Source organism: Lissotriton vulgaris, chromosome 1_1 (assembly GCF_964263255.1).
Source record: "Lissotriton vulgaris chromosome 1_1, aLisVul1.2, whole genome shotgun sequence".
NCBI classification, from domain to species: domain Eukaryota; kingdom Metazoa; phylum Chordata; class Amphibia; order Caudata; family Salamandridae; genus Lissotriton; species Lissotriton vulgaris.
In genome coordinates, this window is record NC_141685.1 from 1632116334 (window position 1) to 1632126666 (window position 10333).

Genomic DNA, 10333 nt, shown 5'->3' on the forward strand with positions numbered 1-10333 from the left:
TGCCAAAGTGTCACTGCAACTACTATTTTGTGCTTTTTACATTTATAAGCATGCATATGTATTTCAACATTAAGCTTTTACCTACCACACTTTCATTGAATAATGACAAAATGTCACATAAACAGACTAACCATCTATACAGAGGTTAGATAAAATTGTCTTTTTAATGACCATGCTGTTTTAAAGCATTACAAGTATTAGTAGCTTGTGCATCCTCTTCATATATTCGCTCAAAAAATGTCTTTTTTATGACAATGCTGATTTAAAGCATTATAAGTTGTAGTCATTTGTGCATCCTCTTCATATATTCAATCACTATCACATCTTTCTACCCTCACCCCTGTCACATTCTCACCTCCGTAAAAAAAGTGTCACCGTACCTTACACAATCCCAACAGTAACAGCTCATACTCTCGCAATACATGAACTCACCCTCATTCCTTCACTCTCCCTTACAAACACACCCTTTACTTTCACACCTCTCTTCCACATACAGCTTCACACGTCTGTCATCACACACCCTTACATATTCATAGAATGATTTTTAATGTAGAAGCTCCCAACCCACGACACATATCTCCCAATATGCACAGAACTAGCGCTTTGCGAATGCACACAATAGGGCTGAGAATGCTAGTCTGCAATTTTTAGACCACCCTTAACTTATGAATACCACACACATACATAACACCACACACATAAGACCACACACCACACACATAAACCACGCACAGATAAACCACGCACACATACACCACGCACACATACACCACGCACATACCACACGCACATACACCACACACATACACCACGCACATACCACACGCACATACACCACGCACATACACCACGCACATACACCACACACATACACCACGCATATAAACCACGCACATACACCACGCACATACACCACGCACATACACCACCACATCCACCACCACATCCACCACATCATCCACCACCTCATCCACCACCACCTCATCCACCACCACCTCATCCACCACCACCACATCCACCACCTCATCCACCACTGCATCCACCACACCCACCACCATCACTTCCACCACCACATCCACCACCACTTTCACCACATCCACAACCACCACATCCACCACCTCCACCACCACCACATCCACCACCACCACATCCACCCCCTCATCCACCACCACCACATCCACCATCACCACCACCACCACACCCACCACCACCATATCCCCCAGATCCACCACTACCACATCTATATGTGTGTGTGTGTGTGGCTCTGTGTGTGTGTAGGTGCAAATGCAATGTTCTTGGATTTTTGTCACAATAAAATACACTGAACATAATCTTCACAAAAGTTATTTACAAACGTTTAAGCTATTGCCATTATAAATTACAATAACTTTTATTTAAGTATTAATTATTTACAAAATTAAAAGCCATTGTTATGTGTAATATCAAGACATCCAAGTCACGTAAATACAACACACATTGCATTACAAGTGCTATAGGTGTCACATTTGCAAAAGTTAACACTATTGACATTGTAACTGACAAAGCTATTCATTTTGCTACTTTCAAAACCAACACATAAATAAAAAGTGTCATTTACAATACCAATAGCTCAAACTTTCCTAATGCGAGACCTATTGCATTTCCAATGCTTGTTTCTTGTTTTACTCTTTTTTAACGCATTACCATTATTGGATCTATGACAGAATTTCGACAGACAGAATTTCGACCTACACAAATATCGGCGTAATTATATCGATAGCAAAAATATCGACGCCCTATGTACAACATGGTAAGTACCAAAATATCGAAAAAATAATATCGATGTTAAAAATATCGTTGTCAAATATATCGATTTTTTTTGGATTTAAAATAACATAAAAAATACTGTAAATAATACTTATTAATTACTTAAACATATTTAAATATATATAATAATGGTAAAAAAAATAATAATACATATTTAATAAAAAAAATAATATTTAAAAATCATATATAATATATACTTACTTAACAATAATTACTATTCCCACTCCAGTGGGTGCAACAGTAGGGAAAACTGACCCTGAACCCTAAAAATACCCCTTTACCCAAAAACCTAAAACTGACCCTGAACCCTAAAAATACCCCTTTACCCAAGAACTGAAAACTGACCCTGAACCCAAAAAATACCCCTTTACCCAAAAACTGAAAACTGACCCTGAACCCTAAAAATACCCCTTTACCCAAAAACTGAAAACTGACCCTGAACCCTAAAAATACCCCTTTACCCAAAAACTGAAAACTGACCCTGAACCCTAAAAATACCCCTTTACCCAAAAACTAAAAACTGACCCTGAACCCTAAAAATACCCCTTTACCCAAAAACTGAAAACTGACCCTGAACCCAAAAAATACCCCTTTACCCAAAAACTAAAAACTGACCCTGAACCCTAAAAATACCCCTTTACCCAAAAACTGAAAACTGACCCTGAACCCTAAAAATACCCCTTTACCCAAAAACCGAAAACTGACCCTGAATCCTAAAAATACCCCGTTACCCCAAAAACTAAAACTGACCCAGAACCCTAAAAATACCCCTTTACCCAAAAACCCAAAACTGACCCTGAACCCTAAAAATACTCCTTTACCCAAAATTAATTAATATTACAATTAAATTACTTCCCACCCTATTCCCCTATAAACCCACAACCCGCTCCAGTAGTAAAACATATAATTTAGTTAAAAATATACATAAATTATCAATTAATTATTCAATTAATCAATTAAAATAATTCATTGCAAATTAATATTTAATAGCAAAATAAATGAATCATTAAAAAATAATTATTTAATTACAAATAAATTACTTCCCACCCTATTCCCCTATAAACCCACAACCTGCTCCAGTAGTAAAACATATAATTTACTTAAAAATATACATAAATTATCAATTAATTAATCAATTAATCAATTAAAATAATTCATTGCCAATTAATATTTAGTTGCAAAATAAATTCATCATTAAAAAATAATTATTTAATTACAAATAAATTACTTCCCACCCTATTACCCTATAAACCCACAACCCGCTCGAGTAGTAAAACATATAATTTACTTAAAAATATACATAAATTATCAATTAATTAATCAATTAATCAATTAAAATAATTCATTGCCAATTAATATTTAATTGCAAAATAAATTAATCATTAAAAAATAATTCTTTAATTACAAATAAATTACTTCCCACCCTATTCCCCTAAAAACCCACAACCCGCTCTGGTAGTAAAACATATTATTTACTTTTATATATTTTTTATTTATAAAAACATATTAAACACATATTATAACAATTAATTTAAATACTTAACTAAAATTTCTAACACATATTAGTAAATCGAAATTACTTACATCGATATATATGCTATCGATATAAGTAATTTCGATATTACTTACCTTAGGGTCGATATTCTGGCCATCGATATTCTGGACATCGATATTCTGTCCCATCGATATTAGCAACTCGATATAAGTGTAAGTCGAAATTAAAAATTCGATATTTTGACTGTGTACCACCATTATTATTGTGAATTTCATTTTCGTTTCATTCTGCACTTCTTCTTTAGGTCTCGCCTATTAATCCCGCAAGGGATAATAGACGAGAGTATAGTGGGCAAACCAAGGTCTGAAACCATCGCGGATTTGGGACTGTTCGTGTAGTGCACTCGTGCGGAAAGTGCGTCCACATCAAAGCCATCAGCCTCCCTCCCACAGGCATCTGTTGCTTCCCCAGCGTGCGCAGTGCGTGCTCGACCTCACTTCTCCTCCCCCCTAATTACTTTCACTTTCACGGCCGCGAGGCCATGAGCTTCAGTTCAAAGGGATCCGCTCCCCCGCCCCCTGCTTCACAGTACAAAGGAATGCGCATTCCCCGGCCGCTCCCCGCCGCTTTTCATTATTTTTTTCGGCGATGTTCTTGTTTTGGTTTCTGCACGTAGTATAGTTTCAGTGCCCCCTAATATCGTCAACACCTCATCTGGGGCCAGTTACAGTCCTTGTCCATTGCATTTTCAAGTTGCAGTTTCCTAATAACGCCGATTGAGGTGATATTTTAGAGATTGTGGGCTCCAACCGGCAGAGCTGCACTACAGTTTGGCCATCCTGCTGTGGCCTCTATGGCGCCCCTGGTGTTTCATCTTCAAAAGCAGAAGACCTCAGATTTGACTTGTCCTCCACTATTCAAAAAGAAAAAAAATCTAGTTCGAATCTCACGTCTTAATATCAATTGGAGCCTTAAATATATCTTTTTGTCTGAGAACAGCACAAGTAGTTGATTTCTTGACAAAAGAATTCTCACATCATTATTGGAGGTCACCTTGGGGAGTCGGTGTCGATATTTGATCACTGTTGTATTTGAAATCGCACATCATCCTTCCCAAGTTGAAAACAATGCTGCTCTGTTGTGGGAATCCTTACCTTTCTTACCATTGCTCTTTACGTTGTGTCCCTTCACGTTACACAATTATAATATAACAAACAATTATTACATTTGGTTAAGTTGATTTACTTTAAACCAAGACTGAATCTGTATTGTTGATTCAATAAGCAATACTAGCCCACATTGTCTGAATATCACACAGTCAGCACCAACAACCCAACAGAACTGAGAAAAAGTCCAATCAGGTCGGTCTGTTTAATGTACAGTATAACAAAGTTTGACGTATCTTTATACATATATTTACATAGATAATAAACCAAAATATATTTCTATAGTAAAAGAGAACGTGCACAGAGAAAGATTAAAGTGTGTGCTCAAGTGAATGATCAAGAAGATCAGAGAAACATAGTGTAGGTCATTTATATACAAGGAAAGACGAGCCTGCCCTAGGTAACGCTTGTAAAAAATGTACTTCTTTTTTACTAGCTTTAATGCTATATACAGTTCCGTAGTCCTTAGTTTGCACAATTGGCAATGGAATTTATGGAATTGGGGCAGGGGACAGGGGTCAGTAGGTGCAGGCTCCCAAAGGGGAATGTCGTCGACGTTTCGACCCAACCATACAACGGGTGGTTCAAGTCCTCAACAACGGGTCTTCATCAGGACGGGGTAATGGGGGAATGTCTTTCAGAGTGCACGTCAGTTAAAAACTAGTATCAGTGGGCACCCTTCGTGGTGCTTCGCCCTCAGTGCGACGATTGGTCCGCACTCAAAATTAGATAGTTTCCAAATTATTACCACCGCGTTAGTTCGGGGATGTTTTCAAAGAATTTGACATCAAATGCCCGTTTTGCTGTAACCAGTGTGGAGCAATAAATCCTCTAGCTCAATGCGGTGCACGGCTCTCCAACTCCAACTCGCGTTATGGAATGCGGATTCCATAACGCGAGTTGGAGTTGGAGAGCCGTGCACCGCGGTGGTAATAATTTGGAAACTATCTAATTTTGAGTGCGGACCAATCGTCGCACTGAGGGCGAAGCACCACGAAAGGGTGCCCACTGATACTAGTTTTTAACATGTCTGAACTGGGGTGGCAGAGTGGGTTAAAGAACAGTGATGGATTAAACCCAGATCTTTTGACTGGGTGTGAGTGTTTGATTCAGATGCTCTGTCCATCGCCACCCCCTTTTGTACCGCTTTTGGTCGCCATAAGTGCGGCAGGGTATGCTCAGACGTGAGGCCCTTGCTCTCTTTGCCACTGGATTCAAGCAAGCCGGGCTGAAGACGGCTGGAATGCCAGAAACCGGTCCTCTGAAGCTTGTTTCCGGTCCAGGGAAGACATGGCTTGGTAGTTCGGGCTGGACTGTTCCCATGATGCACAGGGTCAGACTAATTTGCATATAGCCATGTCTGAACTGGGGTGGCAGAGTGAGCTAAAGAACGGTGATGGATTAAACTCAGATCTTTTGACTGGGTGTGAGTGTTTGATTGATTCAGATGCTCCGTCCATCACCACCCACTTTTGTACCGCTTTTGGCCGCCATAAGTGTGGCAGGGTATGCTCAGGCGTGAGTCCCTTGCTCACTTTGCCACTGGATGGATTCAAGCAAGCCGGGCTGAAGACGGCTGGAATGCCAGAAACCGGTCCTCGGAAGCTTGTTTCTGGTCCAGGAAAGACATGGTTTGGCAGTTCGGGCTGGACTGTTCCCATGAGGCACAGGGTCAGACTGATTTGCATATAGCCATGTCTGAACTGGGGTGGCAGAGTGGGTTAAAGAACAGTGATGGATTAAACCCAGATCTTTTGACTGGGTGTGAGTGTTTGATTCAGATGCTCTGTCCATCACCACCCCCTTTTGTACCGCTTTTGAGAAAAGACCTGGGGCACCTCAAATACCAACTTATTTGCCAATGACATACAAGGGGCAAACAATACTTATTATTCCCTCCTCTCTAGAAAAAATTGTAACCATCGCCAAGCTGTCTCGTTAGTACCTACCTCTGAGAGACGCTGCAGTAAAATGGGGTCTGAGAGCATATCAAATGCCACAGATAAATGTAGCATAATAAGGGCAGCGCTATCTTCATCTTTCTAGTGTGGTTTTGATATTCCATAAGAACTCTAAAAGATCTGTTTCTGTGTTTTAGCATTGACGGAAAACTAACTGGGCGTACTGCAGAAAAGAGTGGTCTTATAATTATGAGGACAGCTGCCTGGAACATCTTCTATACATAGCCTGGGGCTGTCCGAAGAAATATTATGGAGTCTGGGAATGCTGGCTAACTACAGTGGAATACAGATAGAACCATGTCCCTAGCTAGAATGATCTCTAGTGGCTGAGATCAGAACGATTACATCCAAAGGGCTGCTTGGGAGGTGGGGAAAATGGGTAATGTGGAGCATTTTTCTTCTTCCTTTCCCCTTTTTTCGAACTATGGCCGATGGCTGTGCTAGGAGTCTTAGTTTTGTTGTTTTTGTTAATGTAATGTTTGCTTTTTGTCTTATTTTAGTTTTTGTTGTATGGTCGATGAAGATTATAATTAGCCATGTTGTTGTTGTAGTACTTTATTCGATAAAAAATGTATCATAAAAGTACAAACATTTTCCAAGTACAAACAACCCATAAAATTCATAAAACAAGAATACAAATCATAAATACAATAAAAAGACTTATATGCAATTGAAAACCCCGGAGGGACTAAAATACTATGGCAATAGAATTAGGTACAATTAATCAAAATTAAGTTTTATTTGTCTCACTCAGATTCTTCTTTATCAGCTTTGTGTGTATCTGCCAGGCTTTTCCCAGAAATTTTGCACCCCCACATACAATGGTCAGAGATGTTACATCTGTTGTGAGAATGCGCAGGGCCTTACTATGTTGTCTAAAGCCCAGATCTCTACATATTGGCTTCAGCCATCTACTTCTGGCCCCCTTATAGGCTTTACAAGCAAACAAAAAGTGGGATAGAGACTCTTTAGGGCTTGGACAACATGGGCAGGTAGCCTGATGATGCCGTGAAGTTTTCCAATTCTCAGTAAATGAGTTTATTGGTAGTGTTCCATGCCTAAACTTTAAATAGAGCTCTATCTCTGGGGGATTGGATAAAGTCCAAGAACGGTTCAAGCTTTCTAACAGACTTGTGATCCAGAATTTGGTCGGTTAGAACCCCCACTTTGGCCCCTGTAATTCCTCCTTCTGTACCCAATCCCAGTACATTTTCTTGACAGTATGTTTGGGTGGGGGGGATTGGGACAACCAAGACTCATCCAACCCCATATGTATGACCAACTGCCTCAACTTGCTCAGCCACCGGATCTTGTTGCAACTGTTCAAGTTGATAAGTTTGTAAAGCACCGCTGCATAGTTGGCCAGTTCTGGTGACTTCTTAGGCGCACCCAGAACAGTAATAGACGAAGGCGAACTATGTCCTTGATTGAGCGTCTACCCATGTCGAAAAGAAGGGGCTTTAAAGGGGTTGAGACTGGAAGAGAGACTAGATCTCTCATGAACTTATTCCCTGCTCTGACCAGGTCCGTGATGTTCTCGAACCCCCACAGTTCCGGACCATAGACTGCTGAGGCCAGTGCCTTTCCTTCATATACCCTGAGGACTGGGGCTTTAGGTCTACTAATGGAGCCTCGCTGGTCTCTTAGAATGGCTCCCGAAACTCTCTTGTGGTTTAAAAGCATTTTTGCAACATGGAAATTCCAATTCATTTTGTTGTTAACTCTTATTCCCAGGTTATCGAATGCCTCAACCACCTCTAAGGGAGACCCATTGAGGGGAATATTGAGCCTTTTAAATTTTTTAGATAAAGACAATGCAATCAGCTTTGTTTTGGAGGTGTTGATAGTTAATCCACGCTCTTCACAAAACAAGCTAAACCTGTCCAGGAGTTTCTGAAGACCCATAGGTGTTTTAGACATCAGAAGGGTATCATCTGCGAAGAGGAGGGTAGGTGTTTTCTCCCCCGCCAGGACTGGGGCGTCGGCCGGGTCCTCCCTCAAATGGTCCACCACCCCATTCACAAAGAGAGAGAACAGAGTCGGCGCCATCACGCAGCCCTGGTGGACCCCTCTATTCACAGGAACCCTCCTTGTCATCTCTCCCTGACTCCCCCATCTAATTTTGGCAGTTGAAGAAAAGGTACATAAAAAAGTTATCTTTTGCCTGCCTATAGTCCCTGAAAGTTAAATTTCCATTTTGCTCTCCAACTTCTGCCAGCTAGTAATTGGCATATCAATAGGCATGAATGAGATGTGAACTTGCTCCAAGGACAGGGACAAAAAGCCTTGGGTATGGGAAGGTGTTGTGCCATTGACGGGATGGCCTGTGGACTGGGCCCAAGGACTTGATTAACTTCAAAGAGGCCTAACCTATTACAAGCAGATGTAGCGAACACCCATGTCTGCACTCATCTTTTGTCCCCCAAGCCAGACAGTCATCACGCATAGTGAGCCATTTGTTTTCATAACAGTGTCAACCACTTCTGGGGTGTCAATCCCTGCTTGACACCTCTGCTGGGAGTTTTGATACGATATTTCTGCTGCATCTAAAAGGAGAGAAACAGAATGCCAAAACACTTTGGGACAGATTTACTGATATTGGGTGCGAAGCAGCAATACAACTTGCTGTGCTGCTTCAAATAGAGAGGGCAGATTCAAATTTACTATCCCACGCAGAGTCACACAAGGTGGCTCTGCATGGCATAGTAAATCTCACTTAAGGGCTTGAGTTGCCCTTGTATCACCTTGCATGCCACAAAAGCAACAGAGTCCCTTGATAAATATGGCTGTTTGTGCTTATCCGCTGTCTGGTTGCTGAGTCAGCTTTTGATCTTCAGGACTTCTGTCTCTAAGCTTGTTGGGGGTACAGGGACTGTTCAAAATTGGTTGGTGCTCCACTGGTCCTTGGTGGAATTAGCTGGTGGTTCAAATGGCAAGACATGACACGAATTCATAGTCATATTTGCTGTGTATGAACTGAATTTCTGAATTTCTTGTACAAGTTGTTATTTGTGAAATGGGCTTACGATTGATTAGACCGAGTAGAAATTAGTTGGTGGTTTATTGACACTACTTGAAAAAAGCTTGTGATCTGTGGCCCCTTGTTAAATGAAACAATGTTCTCAATTTGGTCACCAGTGGCTCTCCGGATACACACCTGTTTCTGTTTATATTGCTCTCAAGTGAACCACACACATGAACATTGCACTCTGAGCGTTTTTTGTGAGCCTCTAATTGCGAGTTGCAAAATCACATTTAGAGACTCGCAAAATGAAATGGTTGTACATCTGGCCCATTGTGTTTGCCCCAAAAATCAGGCACGCTTCTGGCACTCTCTGAACTTAGTGGGACATTCCTGTTTTAGAAGACGAATACAGTGGAGACTTGATATTATTTTAAGGTATGCACTAACTCAACCACTAGAATGTGGTATTTTTGAGTTTTGCACTGCATGTGGTGGTGCTGAGTGGTGCTGTGGTGGTGCTGAGTGGTGCTGTGGTGGTGCTGAATGATGCTGTGGTGGTGCTGAGTGGTGCTGTGGTGGTGCTGAGTGATAATGTCGTGGTGCTGAGTGATAATGTGGTGGTGCTGTGGTGGTGCTGAGTGGTGCTTGAATGATTTGCCTAGTGCTGTGTAACGTGAAGGTTGTTGTTATAAAACAGGGGTAGACCCAGTATAGTCCAAGGACCTGGGTATTCAGTAGTATAAAAAACAATTGGTCCTTGACATAATTATAATATAACAAACAAATATTACATTTGGTTAAGTTGATTTACTTTAAACCAAGACTGAATCTGTATTGTTGATTCAATAAGCAATACTAGCCCACATTGTCTGAATATCACACAGTCAGCACCAACAACCCAACAGAACTGAGAAAAAGTCCAATCAGGTCGGTCTGTTTA